This window comes from Alligator mississippiensis, chromosome 2, assembly GCF_030867095.1.
Source record: "Alligator mississippiensis isolate rAllMis1 chromosome 2, rAllMis1, whole genome shotgun sequence".
Classification (NCBI taxonomy): Eukaryota; Metazoa; Chordata; order Crocodylia; family Alligatoridae; genus Alligator; species Alligator mississippiensis.
In genome coordinates this window covers 241,819,295-241,837,593 of record NC_081825.1, presented here as the reverse complement: position 1 = coordinate 241,837,593, position 18,299 = coordinate 241,819,295, and the positions used below count along the sequence as shown (strand labels likewise).

General features: G+C 44.4%; 1 protein-coding gene and 1 long non-coding RNA gene across 6 annotated transcripts in view; one reads left to right on the top strand and one right to left on the bottom strand.

Moving 5' to 3' along the window:
- The window catches only part of LOC132248787 (uncharacterized), a 33,697-nt gene extending 19,030 nt beyond the window's left edge, over positions 1-14,667 (bottom strand). For both annotated transcript variants that reach the window (XR_009460196.1, XR_009460197.1), the window contains exon 1: positions 14,411-14,667. This is a non-coding gene — a long non-coding RNA (uncharacterized LOC132248787). The remainder of the gene's footprint in view (positions 1-14,410) is intronic.
- The window catches only part of PAK6 (p21 (RAC1) activated kinase 6), a 59,076-nt gene that overhangs the window by 7,475 nt on the left and 33,302 nt on the right, over positions 1-18,299 (top strand). Inside the window, exons 1-3 of one of the 4 annotated variants that reach the window (XM_059722998.1) lie at positions 14,050-14,445; positions 15,531-15,595; positions 16,151-16,439. The gene's annotated coding sequence lies outside the window, so the exon portion shown is untranslated. Of the gene's footprint in view, positions 1-14,049; positions 14,446-15,530; positions 15,596-16,150; positions 16,440-18,299 lie in introns of those variants that run through there. The other 3 variants (XM_019496574.2, XM_019496573.2, XM_014595475.3) reach the window with 3 other exon arrangements.

The window sequence follows — 18,299 nt, the reverse complement described above, 5'->3', positions numbered from 1 at the left end:
CACAGTCCAATGGCTGGGGAACTGGCTCTGAGGTTGGACCCAGAGAGTGGCAGTTGACAGAACCAAATCAACATGGCACTCGGTGACCAATGGTGTCCTCCAGGGCTCTGTTCTCAGACCTGTACCCTTTAATGTATTCTTAAATGATCTGGACACTGGTGTCAGAAGCAGACTGGCTAAATTCACTGACGACACTAAACTTTGGGGAAATGTGTCCGACTTGAGGATAGGCTGGTGATCCAGGCTGACCTCAATAGACTTGCAAGATGGGCAGATAAAAACCTGATGGCATTCAATACAGAGAAATGCAAGGTGCTGTACCTTGGGTAGTGGGGGGGGGAACCTGCATCACACTTAGGCTTGGCAATGCTACACTTGCTAGCACCATGACAGAAAGAGACTTAGGGGTCATGACAGACCACAAGATGAACCTGAGCCACCAATGTGATACCTCAGCTGGCAAAGAGAACCAAACTCTGGTTTGCATCTACCAATGCATCTTGAGCAAGATCCAGGATGTCATCCTCCTGCTGTACTCGGCCTTGGAGAGGCCACAGCTGGAGTACTGGATCCAGTTCTGGGCTCCACAATATAGGAAGGACGTGGAGAAGCTTGAAAGAGTCCAGAGGAGAGCCACGTGCATGATCACAGGGCAGGAGAACACGCCTTACGAAGAGAGGCTATGAGCCAAGGGACTCTTCAGCCTGGAGAACCACAGGCTCAGGAGTGACTTGGTGGCAGCCTATAAGTGCATAAGGGGTGTGCATCAGGATCTGGGGGAACACCTGTTCACTAGAGCACCCCAAAGGATGACAAGGTCCAACAGTCACAAACTCCTGCAAGACTGTTTTAGGCTGGACATAAGGAAAAACTTCTTTACTGTCCGATACCCCAAGGCTGGAACAGACTCCTCCCAGAGGTGGTGCAAGCACCTACTCTGGACACTTTTAAGAAACATTTGGATACTTATCGTGCTGGAATCCTTTTACCCTAGCTGAGTTCCTGCCCCTTGGGCAGGGGTCTGGACCCAGTCGATCTTACAAAGTCCCTTCCAGCCCTAATGTCTATGACATCTATGAAAAGTCTTGAGTCTTGAGCCTCAGTTAAAAAAAAGTGTGTATGTGAGAGAGAGAGAGAGAGAGAGATTGAGAAGGACACTGCACACTGACTGATAGATATCACATGCAGTTCAGAGATTAAGTAACCAAATGATCTAGGACCTTATCCAGTGCCCATTAAAATCAATAATAATTTTGCCATTGACTTCACTGAGAGTTAGATATGGTATTATCCTTCAAAATGAGTACTTTGGTCCTGATCCATGAATGTACATAAACATTAAAGCACATTTCGTAGATTTCATAGATATTAGGGCTGGAAGGGACCTCGGAAGATCATCGAGTCCAGCCCCTTGCCCAAAGGGCAGGAAGTCAGCTGGGGTCATAGGATCCCAGCAAGATAAGCAACCAGTTTGCTCTTGAAGGTGTTCAATGTAGGGGATTGAACCACCTCCGGTGGCAGGCTGTTCCAGACCTTGGGGGCTCGGACAGTAAAGAAATTCTTCCTTATGTCCAGCCTGAAACGGTCTTGTAGTAGTTTATGACCGTTCGACCTAGTCGTCATCCCTTCGGGCGCTCTGGTGAACAAACGTTCCCCCAGATACTGGTGGTCACCCCTGATAAACTTATAGGTGGCCATCAGATCACCCCTGAGTCTGCGCTTTTCCAGGCAAAAGAGCCCCAGGGCTCTCAGCCTGTCATCATAGGGTCTGCTTCCCTGACCTCTGATCATGCGCGTGGCTCTTCTCTGGACTCCCTCAAGCTTTTCCACATCCTTTTTGAATTGTGGAGCCCAAAACTGGACGCAGTACTCCAGCTGTGGCCTCACCAAGGCCAAGTACAAGGGGAGAATGACATCCCGGGATTTGCTTGAGAAGCATCTATGGATGCAAGCCAGCATTTTGGTCGCTTTACTAGCCGCAGCATCACATTGCAGGCTCGTGTTCATCTTGTGGTCAATGATGACCCCCAAGTCTCTTTCTTCCATAGTGCTAGCCAGCGTAGCACTGCCGAGCCTATAAGGATTCTGCGGGTTTTTCTTCCCAAGGTGGAGAACCTTGCATTTATCAGCGTTGAACACCATCAGATTCTTGTCCGCCCACTTGCTGAACCTGTCCAGGTCAGCCTGGATCACCCGCCTGTCTTCTGGTGTGGATGCTTTGCCCCAAAGTTTGGTGTCATCGGCGAACTTGGCCAGTCCGCTTCTGACTCCAGTGTCCACATCGTTAATGAAGATGTTGAACAATATGGGTCCAAGGACAGAGCCTTGGGGGACCCCACTGGTCACAGGACACCATGATGAGTGACTTCCATCAATTACTATCCTCTGGGTCCGACCACGGAGCCAATTTTCCAGCCAGTGGATCGTGGTGGACCCAAGGCGACAACTGGCCAGTTTCACCAAGAGGTAATCATGGGATACCAGATCAAAGGCTTTTTTGAAGTCAAGATATATGACATCAATCTCTTCTCCTTTGTCCAGGTGATAGGTCACCTGGTCGTAGAAGGAAATGAGATTGGTCAAGCAAGACCTACCCGCAACAAACCCATGCTGGCTACCCCTTAAGATGTTGGCGTCGGCCAGTCCATTAAGGATGGCCTCTTTAATAAACTTTTCTAAGATCTTCCCCGGGATAGAAGTCAGGCTGATGGGCCTATAGTTAGCCGGATCCACTTTCCTCCCCTTCTTGAAGATAGGCACCACGTTGGCCTTCTTCCAGTCTTCGGGCACTACACCAGAGCGCCAAGAGTTTTCAAAGATCCGTGCTAGAGGCTGGGCTATGATGCTCACCAGCTCCTTGAGTACCCTGGGGTGAAGATTGTCAGGGCCGGCTGACTTGAAGGTATCCAGCTTCTCAAGATGTTCCTTCACAAGGTCAGCATTAATGGAGGGCAGGGGATCACCCTCACCTGGACTTCCCTGTCTCATAGCGGGCATGGGCGTCCCATGGGACTGATCAAAGACCGACGCAAAGTACCCATTTAATAGGTTGGCTTTTTCCTGGGCGTCAGTTGTCAGTTGCCCCATCTGGTTCAGCAGGGGTCCAACGTTGCCCCTGCTTTTCCTCCGGCTCCCCACATATCTGAAAAAGGACTTTTTATTGTCCTTGATGCTCAAAGCTAGCTGGAGTTCAGTTGCAGCCTTGGCTTTCCTGGTCTGCTCCCTACAGGACCGGACTAGTGCAGAATAATCCTCCTTGGAGGTGACTCCCATCCTCCATCCTTTGTAGGCCTTTCTTTTTAGCCTCAGGAGGTCTGCTAGGTCCCTGGAGAGCCAGGGGGGCTGCTGTGCCCTCTTGCTGCCTTTCCTCCGAGATGGAATAGACTTAGCTTGTGCATTGAGGATCGCTTCCTTGAGGAGCAACCACTCTTCTTGAACTCCCCTCTCCCTGTGGTCACAGTCCCTTAGGGCCTCACTGACAAGCCTCCTGAGCTTGTCAAAGTCGGCTTTCCTGAAGTCAAGGACTTCTGTGTTGCTGACTGACTTGCCAGCTTTTCAGCGGGTGGTGAAGGTGATCAGCTCGTAGTCGCTGTCACCCAGCTTCCCATCGATCACTAGGTTGCCGACTAGGTCATCCCTAGTAGCCAGTACCAGGTCGAGCAGCGCTTTGCCTCTCATTGGCCCATAGACTTCTTGAGTCAGGTAGAGGTCACCCACGCACGAGAGGAAGCTTTGCGACCGCTCGGATTTTGTTGAGCGATCCTCCCATGAGATGTCTGGGTAATTGAAGTCACCCATGACAACCACGGTCCTGGAGCATGCGGCCTTAGCCAGTTCCCGGGCAAACTCCTGGTCAAGCTCAAGACTTTGGGTGGGGGGTCTGTAGTAGACTCCCACCATTGTGTCCCCTGTGCCGTGTTCCCCACGGATTTTAACCAAGAGGGTCTCCAGTCGTCCACCCTGGTCGCCAATATTGGCTTGCAGGGACGCGTAGCTTTCCTTAACATAGAGAGCTACACCCCCGCCCCTTTTATCTACACAATCCCTCCTGTACAGGGTATAGGCATCTATACCCATGGTCCAGTCATAGGTGGAGTCCCACCAGGTCTCCGTTATCCCTATGACATCATAATTATTTGCATTGAGCAGGAGGATAAGCTCCTCCTGCTTATTCCCCAAAAATCCATTGATTATGGAAAGTCCTTACAGACCAACTTCTTTCCTAACATATCCAGTCTGGACTAAGAACCCCTTTTCTGGCAGCCACTGAAATCAATAGGAAGACTTGCACAAGTTTCAGTAAACTTTGGATCAGGTCCTAAGATCAGACAATATAGCAGATGCTGGAAGGAAGTTTCTCTCTGTGTGAATAGTCATTCCTGTGCTATAAATGCTACAATGAACTGCCCAATTTAGGCACATAAATGTAATTAGAACAAATCAGAGATCTTGTACATCAGAAACAGGTGCAAAAATTGGTATTCACAAATTTAGAAGGCACCATTAAAATTTTGGCCAGTAATGTAACAGATGTATGTTTTTTCATAAACTTGATATATAATTAGATTTCTAATAAAGTATATTTTAAGGATACTTTGGAATTTCTACAGCTAATTCTCTTTCAAGTGATTGTCTCTCTATAGCTGCACTGTGGGTGCATAAGTGCTCTCAATGAGACTCTTAACTTATTTTTTGATTTTTTTTTTTCTTATTTCTATTAAATTTGCTAAATTCCTGTTTGAGTAATTGGCCAAATGCACATTCTTGCTGTGGGTGTCTCGAATCTTGAGCTTTGACTGGATGGTTGGAGACATTTTTGCCTTAGTAGTCCCCATAGAGTACACAGTTGCTCCACCCTTTCTCCAACCCCTGCACCTAGATGTGAAAAGGCAGTTCCTTTCAGTTGGCTGACTAGAGAGGGAGAGGTTCATGATTCTTTCACATAACCTTCATGCCATGGTATTTTCTTTAGTCACTGATTCCTGTATATTTATCTGTCTCTCCTTTTTCCTTCGTTTTATTTGTTTTACTTTGTTAATCTGGGGAGTGAAACAGGCTAGCCTTCTAAGCCTTTAGCCTACAGGTTAGGTCTTGACGCTGTTTCCAACTTGTCCCCTAGCTCCTTTTGTACTGTGCTGTCTTGCCACTGATCCCAGTATCACCTTGCCAAACCCAGTGTCTTAGGGTGTGTTCTGGGACCAGCTAAGCCTTGGGATTTTCAACAGCATAGTTTGAAAGTTTTCATCTAGCTTCCCACTCCTTGAAATCATCCAACTTTCCAGTATGGGGACATCTTAGTTGTTGTATGTCCAGAAGAAAAAATGTTGCCCTGTGGTCCTTGAGAGATGATTCCAAGAACCCTCTTTGCTAGATGCTTTCTTAGTATTCTCTATTGTTTTCCTACCTGAGGATACAGAATTGTTAAAAAATCTCACCAGGGCTAGGGATGGAAGTTGCACATAAACCGGCTTAAGTGATCAGAAACTGGTTTAAACCTGTAATTTAAATAGAAGTTTAGTGTGCATAAACCAGTTTCAAAATGGCTGAAACTGGTTTAAGATAAACCTGGTTGAATGTAGTATCAGACTTAACTGATTTAGGTCAACCAGTTTATGAAACTTCTGTCCCAGACCCCTTCCTGGTTCAAGTTAAATCACGGTCCCTAGCATCCCAGCATTTTGCAGCCATGAGCTGGGCTGAGCTGTCTGGTCCAGACAGCAGGGCTGGCCCCGCCCCTCTGCTCCCCTGGGAGCAGTGAGGGCTGACTCACTGGCTGGCTCACTGCCCTCCCTCTCCCAGGCAAACCCTTGCTGGGGTCTGGGGCCAGGGAGGGGGGGTGGGTAAATTTCCCTTCCCCTGAGTATGGAGCTGCCCTGCCCTGCTTGCTTAGTGCTGGCTTTGACTGTGGACTATAAATCCCAGAGGAACTTGGAAGCAAGAAGATAGAGTGAGGAGCAACCCTGTAGAGTCCTGCTGCTGTGATTCTGGACTTCAAATCCTAGAGACTTCAGGGGCAGCGGGAAGAGGAAGCAAACACACAGGCCATGCTGGCTTTGTGCCAGAGAGCTGTGCTCTAGCACCCTCTGGCTTGAGCTACTACAGGCATGTGCCTACATTTCTTGAATCAAAAGTAAATGTCTGTTCATTTGCTTATTTGTTCAATCTTTGCAACTTAGACTAACCTGCAAAGACTGAATCAATTCAGCCTCAGACTTTTTGACGGTCTGTATTTAGCCTAGGGAAGATATGCATATCAACCCATACCTTGGTGACTCAAGCATACAGGGTCCATCTAAGTTGGCACTGCTAATGAATAAGGTGATTACAGACCCCCCCACAAAGATGGTATAGTAGATGCTAGCTTCTTGCTTCCTGGCAGCAAAATGGGTTAACAAGCATTCCAAAGTCCCATCAAAGATGTAAAGTACCTTTAACTACCTCTTGGTTCCATCTTCTCTGGTTGTTACAGATGTGAACAAGAAGGCAAGGCAGTTCAGACCTGCTAAGAATTTGGACCTCTTTGGAAAGAAGGCCCAGAATATTAGACTCTACAACTAGAAGTCTCAGAAGGCTAATTCATGGCTTAGACATCTCTTCAAGCAGCCTGAGGTACAGCCAATACCACATCCATATCTAATGGTGTTGGCAGTGAAGTATACACAGACATAAGCTTTTAGCTAGAATTGCACAAAATCTTGGGAACCAGACAGGGCATCTGATGGTATGGTTAGGACAGGGGTGGGCAAAATGCAGCCTGTGGGCTGGATGTGGCCCACCAGGCCATTCTATCCGGCCCGCAGGGCCCCTAAAAAAAATGTAGAAAATGAATATTTAGCTGCCTGTCTGCCTGTCATGCGGCCCTTGATGGCTTGCCAAAACTCAGTAAACGGCCCTTCGCCTGAAATAATTGCCCACCACCCCTGAGTTAGATGTGGAAGATCCACCTGCAATTTCTTTTTCCATGGTGACTTAACACTTCATGGGCTCAGATTGCTTCAAACCAATGGGTCTTGGACAAAGTAGTGAACAGGTATTTGATCCAGTTTGTCTTGCTACCTAATCCAGTCCCCATTCTGCATCCGTTTTCAGCAACCTTTCCTACTAGCAACAGACGAGGAAATTCAATCCTTAATATTGGGAGAGAGTTCCCCTACATCTTAAAGGAAAGGGATTTTATCATGGTTATGTCCTGATTTCAAAGAATAATAGAGGATGTTTACTGATTTTGGCCTAAGAAAGCTCAGCATGTTTATCCATAAGTTCATGTTTAAGATGGTCACTCTGACAGAAATCATTCCTAAATTAAGGTTTGCATCTCTTGAATTACAGAGCACAATGTCGTGCTTCAATAAGGCTTTAATGCAGGTGGATCAGGGTCACTACCAGTAAAATGTCCTGACTTCTGGTCTCTTTGTAGCTCAGAGAACCTTCACCAAACTCCTCTCAAGTAGCTTCTCTTCTCAGGAGGCCGTGGATCACTGTTCACTGCTACCTCAATGACTGGAGATACTCCAAAGAACGTTGAGCTTTGGTCTCATGAGCTTGCTTTGGTCTCTGGGTTTAATGGTCATCCTTCAGAAATCTAAACTGTTTCCTGTATGTCTTAGCTATGTGGGGGGGGGGTTATCAAGAGCAGGTGGGCCAGATTCTGTCTCCCTTTGTGGAGGATCTAGGGAATTAGAAACATGGGAGGGAGCACATACAGCAGGCTTCCAAACTGTGGAAGCAGGAGTGCATCTGAAAGCTCCGAAGAAGTTGGACAGCCCTGATGTAGATGGTTCATCTCAAGGAAGACCAGTTGCTGATAAATAACTTTCTTTTACTTAAAGAAGTTCTAACATACTAGTTGCCAGAGAAAACATAGGACGTGTATTAAAGCCCTTTAAAGCTATTATTGTATATATATTTTTTAAAGTGATAAGCACAACTAGGTTTTTGGTTGGTTTTTTTTTTTTCAAACCTATCATCACTGAACTAAAATGCATTAGTTTCTCTTTTATAAATGATGTAAGATAGATTTAGTCTGGGGTTGACTAGATATCAAGCGTTTAATGTACATATTAGTTTGACTAATAGAAATACTTAATGAACAGATGTAGTTGACCTGGGGTCGACGTGTTATTGTCTCTACATACACAGAAAAAATACAGTGACTGGAATTTTAACATTTGTGAATGCACAAGCTGACAATGCGAGGAAGTGGTCAGCAAGGCTAACTGCACCTTGTCGTGCATCTACAGATGCATTGCAAGCAGGTCCAGGGAAGTAATCCTTCCCCTCTATGTGGCGTTGGTCAGGTTGCAGTTGGAGTAGTGCATCCAGTTCTGGGCACTGCACTTCAACAGGGATATAGCTAGCATTGAGAGGGTCCAGAGGAGGGCCACTCGCATGGTCAAGGGGGCAGCAGGTCAGGCCCTACAAAGAGAGGCTAAAAGGCCTGAATCTATTCAGCCTCCACAAGAGAAGGCTGAGAGGGGATCTGGTGGTCATTTACAAACTCGCCAGGGGAGACCAGCGGAAATTGGGGGAGGATCTGTTCCCTCAGTCGCCACCAGGGGTTATTAGGAATAATGGCCACAAATTGTTGGAGAGAAGGTTCAGGCTGGACATCAGGAGACATTATTTTACAGGTAGGGCTGCCAGGCTCTGGAATGGACTACCAAGTGGGGTAGTGCTGTCTCCTACCTTGGGGGTCTTCAAGAGGAGGCTGGACAGATATTTGGCTGGGGTGTTATGGCCCTAGGACTTGTTCCTGCCTGGGGCAGGGGGTTGGACCTGATGATCTGTTTAGGTCCTTTCCAGCCCTAAGCACTATGAAACTATAATGCAGGCTCTTAGATGAATCTTAAAGGCAATCAAGAAGAGGGTTGAAATACATATTGAAATTGTTAGGAGAATAAGGAAACAGATATTTTTATAACTGTTAGATTTTATTACCATTTTGCCAGCCAATAGATAGGTTATATTGTATCTGAGTTTTAACTGATACGGCTATTGCAGGTAATTGACCTAGCTAGCTATGCTGAGCAGAAGTTAGTCTATACTCCTTTTAACTCAGTCAAGGATTTCAATCTGTACTTCTTTAGCCATTTCAAGGATCGCAAAACACTTGGAAAACATGAAAAAGTCTCATAGTATCTCTTTGAACAAGACGCTGCTAGAACCATTTTACAAATGGAAAAATAGGAAAGTTAAGTAATTTACCTAAGGTCGCCCAATTAGTCTGTGGGGAAAAATCTATATAGAGAGGCTAATGACTGTTGTAACTTTGGTACTGCAGGAGTGATTAATTTGGCACTTGTCAGAAACATCAAATGTGCCTATGATTAACTTCATGATTATACCTGTTGGAACATTTCTGGGACTAAACATTACATTATTTTTAGTTTAATTTAACAAGTCTATGAATTTGTTCTAAATAAGAGATTTCGAAAAGTACATGGAAACGGCTCTGTGACAATTTTATCTACAGGGAACATTTGCTACTCCACTGGAATTTTATTAATAACAACATGATATTACCATGTCCAGGTGTTGTAGTATCCCATCAAAGTTGGAGGTGCAGCTTTCCAAGACCATTTTTTGAGATAAACTTGATGCTTTCCTCTATCTGCCTCCTTTCTTATGACCTTTTCACTCCTATTGGTATCCCACTATGCCAGGAGCAAGCCAAATCCTGAACAGTATTGTCCAGGAGATTCAAGCCACCTAACAGTGCTCTCTGTAAATAACACATGGGCTTCCCAGAACCCTTGAATGGCTGACTGTGGATACCTTCTGGTCTCCAAAGCAAACTCTTTTTTTCCAATAGGTGTGAGAAAATTGCAAAGAGAAACATTCCCCACCCCACTCCTTAACCACTTGTTCTTTTCTTTCTTTCTTTCTTTTTTCGAATCTAGAAAAAGAAATGTCTAATATACTCAATTGGAAACTCTTCAGAAACAGCCCCCTGTCCAGCTTTGAACTCTAGGGCATAATTATCAAACTCATCGGGCCCAGCTGGCTGCATGACTGACATAGGTTAGGTACAAACAGTCAAAAAGCCCAAGGCTGAATCAATTCAGTCTTTGCAAGTTACTCTAAAATGCACAGATTACATTGAAACAGAAGTGAACAGACAATTTACCTTTGATTCAGGAAATGCAGTCACATGCCTGCAGTGGCTCAGGCCAGAAGCAGGGAGGTGCTACAGCAGAGCTCTCTGGCTGTGTGTTCACTTCCTCTTCTTGCTGCCACCAAGGTCTCTGGGATTTGCAGTCCAGAACTACAGCAGCAGGACTCAGCAAGGTTGCTTATCACGTCCTCTTCCTGCTTCTGGGTGCCTCTATAGGATTTGCAGTCCACAGTTGCAGCCAGCAGTAAGTTGAGTGGGGGAAGGGGTGTTTAACCCAGTCGGGCTTGCTCCCCTACCCCCTTGTCAGCCAGCCCTCACTGCTAAGGAGCAGAGGGCCGGGGCCAGCCTTGCTCTCTGGGGCAGACAGCAAAGCCCAGCCCAGGGCTGGAAAGCATGCTGGGGGACTGATTTAACTTAAACCAGGAAGAGGTCTGGGATAGAAGTTTCGTTAACTGGTTTGACCCTAATCAGTTAAGTCAGATGCTACATTCAGCCAGGTTTATCTTAAACTAGTTTCTGCCATTTTGAAACTGGTTTATGTGTACTGAGCTGTTTAAACCAATTTCTGATCACTTAAACCGTTTTAAGTGCAACTTCTGTCCCTAGCCATGGGGCTGGTCCACAGGCCAAATCGGGCATGCAGACCAGCCCCATGGGCTGGATCCGGTGCACAGGGCACATGTGGCCCTGCACACAGCATGTGCCAGATTTGGCTCTGTGCATAGGTCCAGTCCACGGTCCACAGGCAGCATAGCAGACTGAATGATAGGGCTCCGTGCACCGGATCTTTGACAGCCCTGCTCTAGAGCACTACTATAATATAGACAGTAAATTATATGAAGGGTCTTCAGCAAGTGCTGAAGCATCCCAAGAGAAGCTGTTGTAGGTTAGAATTGAAATCCAAGAACACAATAAAATAAAATAATTAATTATAAACAAAATACTGTGAGCGAGCCTTCTGATAAGATTCCCTGCCCAGTATTAGAAGCATAATACCTTCATGGTTCAGCCATGGGTAAGCACCTAAGTTTTAGAGAGCTTGTCTAAACTGCACCTGAACTCCAAGCCTATTGCTGAACTGCCTTTCCCAGCCTCTGGCATATACCCATCCAGTAGGAAGCCTTGCCCCACCCCCTGCCAAAAAACAAACAAAAAAAAAAAAGAGAGGGGGGAAAAAAAGAGGAAAAAAAGTATCTGAATTTCATCTGCTGCAACTGACAGATTGGGTTAGACACCGTGTGTGTGTGTGTGGGTGCTGGTGCTTTTTAGCCAATCTAGTGTGGATCTAAAGCAACAAGTTTTATCCCTTTTGGTGACATAGTATGTGGTGTGGCTGAGTTGGAATGAGGCTAACCAGTGCTCTCTGATTTTTTGTTTTGTTTTTTTTTTTTTGGTCCCCAGTCATGAATGACCTGTGATTAAGTGATGGGTTCTAAAAGAGCAGGATGCAGTACAACTACTATAAGAAGGGTGACACATATACGTATATTTTCTTGCAAAATTGTTCAGGGGAGCATCAGCAATAGTAGCAGCATGTTATAAATCAGCAATGGGACAGATAATGAGGAGGAAAAATAAGGGTATTTTTTATTCTTTGATGCATCCTTATTGTCAAAAGTGCTTGGGATTATGGAAATCAGTGTTTCAGACAAATACCTAAAAAATGTCCTAGTCTTCATTTATGATCCCAGGCTGTAGAGGCTCATATCAAAGCTGCTTTGGCTCCACCCAAATTCCTTGTCCTGGCTAGTAGAACTAGGTTCTTCCTCCTTTGATGAAACCTGTCTTCGTGGATGTGTCTCTTAAATCCATGTGAAATTACCCTGATGCAAACATAAAACCAGTTCCAAGCCCTGCATGACTAGTACAATATAAACTGATATTTATTTGTGCACCCCAAAATGCACCCAGATTGGCAAGGATCTTGGGGTGATATATTTTATTGAAACAGCTATGTAGTTGGAATGAAGTTTTAGACAAGCTTTCGAATGTAAGACATTCTTCCTCAGGTCTCTGATTGTAGGGAGCCAGCCAAAACATAGGGTTTATTCTACTACAGATCACAAACTCTGTTTAAATACAAACTATCACTATGCTGTGGCTGCCTTCCTGTGATCAGAGACCTGAGGAAGAATGTCTCCTATTTGAAAGCTTATCTAACTTTATCTCAACTGCATAGTTGGTCCAATAGAAGATATCATCCCAGGAAATGCTTGCCACTCACATAATTGCTGGGCCATCATGGCTACATCATTCTTACAATGCCCAGGTACATTAACCTTCATCATTTGGTACAACATCAAAGAACAGACAGAACGGATGCCATTGACAGTATGTAAGATTGTGACAGCCACCTCAGCAGCAGTTGCATCCCATGCTAACCTAGCAAATGAGAGATCATGTGCAGTTCTTGAACTCCAGTCCTCTACATGACAGGACTTCGCATTTTGCTGTTGAGATTGTGGAAGAGCTGCTGGACTGCAATGGGTTCTCTCTCTTGATCATTGTTTGATCTTTAACGTTATTAAGACAAACTTCCTTTTCTTGTTTACAACTGCTATGATACTCTAATTCATATAAGCCAATATTGAAGAAGCCAGTCCAATCTCCAGACAGAAAGGAATTTGGCTAATCTTAGTTCCTATAGCCTAGGGAAGTTGCTATGATGTAATAGGCAGGAAATCTCAGTTTCTTTAGCAAGGCTTGATGGGCAAGAGCTTGTAGGACAATTTAAAGAAGCAATGCTTGCACTTCCAGGAAAACTCCTTATGAGAGGTCCGAGGTTCTGAAAGTGAGAGGGCTATGAACCCGAGTCTGTCTAAAAATACAAAATTTATTCTACTACTGACCACAGACTTTTTAAATACCAACTCTGGCCAAGTGGTGCTATTATTCTTTACACTACTGTAGTTCCTATAGCTCCCAACTGAGATCCTAGGCCAGGTGTATGCAGACACAAAGTTCTGGCTCTGCACAACTGCAGCCTAAATAGATGAGACAAATAAGGGGTAAGAAAGGCAAAAAGAGGTACAGCAGGGTTCAAATGGCTTGTATAGACTCACACAGCAGGCCAGCAGTAGAGCTGGGAATAGAAGCCATATCCCCAGAGGCTTGCTTCAGTGCACTATTCAGGCCACAATGTCACGCTCACTCCCCATATAAATAATGACAGTTTAATTAGCTGGGGTTGCTTACACCACAGCTTTTTTTAAGGCCAGGACAGCAAAACTTACAAACAAAAAGAAATAAATGATGTGTTGGGGGGTTTTCTAAACCTGACTTTTACCTTTGCTCTTTGAACCTAATAACTTTGGTGTTAAAACAGCATTGCTTGCAATATACTGTTGTAATAGGCCAAGAATCCCCTTTATTTGACCTAAGGGAAGAACACTTATGAACTCTGACCTCCTCCTATCCCTCGCTGCTGTTTGTGTTTCTAATGCCAACACCTTCCACCTATTTACCCTGTCCCCTCTGCTGCTTGCTGATGTATCTAATGTGCTAGTGAACATGAGTCACATGCCGAAATGTCCGTTTCCAGGAGTCAATAAGCCCTGAGCTACAGCACAGTCAGAGCTACAGAATTATAGGGTGATAGGAGACAGTAAACCTCACAGCAGTGACTCACAACAGGCTATAAGGGAAAAGTAACAGCACCAGGTCATGTGCTGCATATCTGCAATGCAAATTAATTAATTAATTATCATATAGCCAGGCATGTATAAAACAATCAAAGCTGCCCCTGCCAGGAATGGGTAGAAAATTGTGGCAGGTCTTGAAATTCGCAGCTAGGACTACAGAGGAAAAGATGTCAGGATTCATTAAAAACCACAGCAGCTCTAGGCCCTGAGGCTGTGGAGACAAGAGAGAAGAACTAACAAGCAAGTCAGAGCTTTAATAGGTCAGCCAGAGAGGAGGGGGTGGGAGGAGACCTCACCAGTCTTGTCTGAGACCCAGCAACCTTAGCGACCTGATGAGACTTGGAGTGCATTCTCTCCCTTTCCTTCCAGAGACCAAAGGGAGGAGATAGTTAGGAGGAGAAGGAAAGAGGGTCCCAGGAGGCTCCAGTGTCAGCATTCGTCATGCTTTCTGGAACTGAAGTCTGAGGCTTTCCTGCGCTGAGTGTTTGTGTCTCATCCACCACACCCTGAAATCAAACTCGCAGCTTAGGTGAACCAGGCACTGTACAAACATGTCAGATTGTCTCCACCCCCTTCTCCTCTCCCGCGCTCTCCTACCTTCTTTCTCCCAAGTTTCTCAGCGCGTCAGTGAATTCCAGCACGAGACCGTACCTACCTCGCCTCTGGCTCCGGAGCACTGACAGGTGTGGGGTAAGCTTCATATCCTAGGTTGGGGAGGCATATCGAATTTGCTTTCTTTCCTTGAGAGAAACAAGGAAATTCTAATGGCCGCTGTTTCATCGGTTTACTGGGTTTGTCAGCTTAAGCTAACATCTCCGCTCTCTAGTGAACGTGCTGCTACAAGTTAACCCTTTCGCTTCACAACTGTGTATTAAATCTTGCCCCTGCCAGGAATTAGCATGATGTGGTCTCATGGGTTGGCAGTGCCAGCCTAGGGCAGTGAGAGGAGCAGTTCAGGGATCATGTGGCTTTTCCCTCGAGGGATGGGTCTAGAGGACAGAGAAAACCAGGAGTTGGATTCCTCTGGGAAGCAGTTTGCTCCATCTTCAATCCTATAGCCCAGCAACACTATCTACCAATCGGCTTTGCCATATGGTGATGGTGGAGTTTTCCTGCGGACCTTTTTCTCATCTCCCTTGGATTTGTCCTCTACCACCGTTGTCAGTAAGATCCTGTCTTTCACTTCCTCGTCCCTGTGATAAGGGCCAGCATGTGTGTCTGTCATGAGGGATGTGGTGTTTGGGACCTGGCAGTGTAAGCTGTCAACAGCTCGGATAATGAGAAATACGGGGTGAAAATGTCTTGCTGAACCTGACAGGGTGTTCTCTTAAAATGCTGGAGTAAGGAAGGGGTTAAAGTCACCCCCCTGTGGTGCCTGGGAAAGCAGACAGCAGGTCAGGAGCATGCATGCTCACTATCTTTATGCAAGATATAGCAATCTTTCCATGGAGGACTCTTACATCTGCAGGGATACTCGCCATACCTGTCAGTTACCCATTGCTTCACCAACTTGTGCCCAGGCCCCCTGATTTTTACCTTTCCTGTCAGCCAAGCTCATTTCAGCACATCTAGTGAAATACCATGCCATAATACTGTGTGTGTATATATACACTAAATATCTGGGACTGGTTAACTTCATACTATTTTAAATCCATTTCTCCAATTAGATAAGTACACACAATGTCTTTCAGCCGAGTGATAATTACACGTCATAAGTAGAGAAGGTAGCCTTGTCCAATCATATTTGCTGATCTTTTTGTCTTTTTGTTTGACAGGATATTAATGACTTAATATATTCAATGACTGAACAGTGAAGAAGAAGAAAGGAAGCTTGTAGCTGGTGAGTGGGGCTGGGGAACATGTAGAAAATATGGAAATGCATTTGCTGAAAGCACAAGTGGTAGACGCCCTCCCCCCCACCTTAGAAATCCTCTATGATAATACCCAATGCAGATGAAGCCATATGGAGCTGCCTGTGAACGAGATGCTGCTGTACTGCTACTATATACATTCTCTCTCCCCTTAAACAGTTTAGTTATTAATTATGTCATGAAGCTGTGCATTCATGCTCACACTGTGCAGTATTTTGCTATGAGCAAACAATGGCTTATAGATCAAATCTTGTTAAACAGACCTGGTCAAGTAATGGGAAGCCCCATTTGCAGATAGTTTGCTGAATTAGCAGCTGCAGTTCAAAGTGGTCTGTGTGTGCTCTTCTGTAGTTTGTTTTTGAACATTCACTTGAATAAAGTTTTACATGTATGAATGTTCATGGAAAGAACATTTTGGATCTGTAGATAAGATTTGGTTAACGGATAGATGAAATCTGTAACCAAACAATTCCTTTCAGTGGCAAGTACAAGTACTTTCTAAGACTTTCTCTTTCATGTCATAGGCCAGAAATAACACCTGATATGAGCCTTCAAGAGGCCGAGAAGCGATCTCCCTACTACACAAGTTGGGAGACCAGCCACAAATCTTAAAATAGAAACTTTTGAATATTGAATAACAGACTGGATATTTGCTTTAAAAAGTGTGAGCAACCCACAATTTGGTCATGTTTGTCTAAGCTATTTGATGCATTTGCAAAATCCACAATCTGTTCAAATGAAATTAATGAGCAGAAGAAAGGGCTAAATATTTTGAATGAACTGTTTGAAAGAATTAAGCAGTAAGTAAAAAAGGTAAGTAAAATGCATTTTACAACATGCATTCTATTCTCCAGGTTCATACAATATTTTAGTGTCTTACCTAGTCTGCCTGACTGCCTTGTTTTAGCTTCTGCTAATTAATATTCATTATACAAGGTCTTCATAAAGTCCTTGTGCACTTTTAAACTTTAATAACTTGGGTATGATAGAAACAATCTGCAAATGCCATTTAAAAGCAAATTTATTAAAGTTTCAGGGCAACTAGAATACACAATGCTAGACTTCATAAGTAATAACAAATTTGTTCCTAAATAAGATGGAGCTCTGTGCCACTACGCTCTCAATGTACAACATTTCCTAAATGATGTTTTCCCAGAAAAGTGGATAGGCAGAGGTGGACCAATTGCTTGGCCACCTTGTTCACCTGACCTGTCGCCATTGGACTTCTTTTTACAGGGACATGTTAGAAGTGTAGTTGACTTATCAAAACCACGTTCTTTGGTGGAACTTAGGGCTAGGATCATCAATGCAATTAGTGTAGTAACTCAAGAGCAACTGGGAAATGTTTTCAAGGAGTTGGAAGATCATATTGAGCACTGTATCATGATGGATGGTGGTTATATTGAAGTCTAGCATTATGTACTCTAGTTGTCCTAAAACTTTAATAAATTTGCTTTTAAATGCCATTTACAGAATGTTTCTATCATACCTACAACCTAAGTTATTAAAGTTTAAAAGTGTACAAGGACTTTATGAAGATCCTGTATATCCTTGTAGAAACTGTTTTATCCAAGGAGTTGTCTTAGCATGAGTCTACGTCGGCCAAGATTTAGATGAGGCTCTAGGGGAGCCTAGTTAACACCCTTCTTCTGTCAATTAAATAGTCATTGGAGGGTAACATAACATGCTGCTGTCCTTTCCAGCTCTGAAGATAGCAGGAAGCACATTGTCATCAGGACCTTTTTAGATCCCCACCAAGAGTAAGGTCTAGAACAGCGGTTCCAAACCTGAGGTTGTGACCCCAAATAGAATCACAGTGTTTAATGAGTGGGGTCACAAGCCTTACCAAAATTCAATTATAGTAGGTAGGTTTGAACCAGCTGCTGGGCTGCCAAAGAAAGATTGGGAATTGCTAGTCAAAATTATAGTGGAAATCATGCTTTTCCACCAAACCTACCAGTGCAAGCCTATTGTAACAGAGTAGAAAATCAGGCAGTTTCTATTTCATATTGCCCTTGTATTTAAGGCATTCATTAGTGTGGTATCTTTCTGGATGATCCTATATTATGCTGCTTCTAGATAGCTGAATTGACCCTTTATCAATATTGCTATTACCTCTGTTTTCAACTGATTTCCTTTGTTTTACCCAAAGTGAATACATTTGAGTTAAATGATAAAATAAACATTAGAAATCTTTCTTAATTCTGTTCCCTTTCAAAAGCCTCAAGAGAAAATTATCTTGCCTCTGGGATGAGTTGTTTTTAATTTGGAATATGATAGCAATTCGACTGCTTTATAACTTCTTGATGAGTAGGGTCAAGTATATGATAGTAGCAATTTATTTATTTGTAGTATTATAGCACTCTGGAGCCCAAGTTATGGTCTAGGACAGTGGAGGCCAACTGTTTTGGAAGGTGTGCCACAGATTAAGGCCTGCACCCTCCTGAAGTGCCACTTCTATCCCCTACCCCTCCCCAATCTGCTGCTCTCCTTTCTGCTCCCTACCCCCACAGTGATCTGCCATATGACACGCACACACACAGGCTGCCTGCACCGCTTCTGGCATGGGTGGTCTAGGAGTCTGTTATGCTAGGTGGTATCAACACATACTCTTGGCCGTACAGATAATGTATTCCTCCCTTTTCCTTCCATTCTAAGTCACTAAGAGCCGGA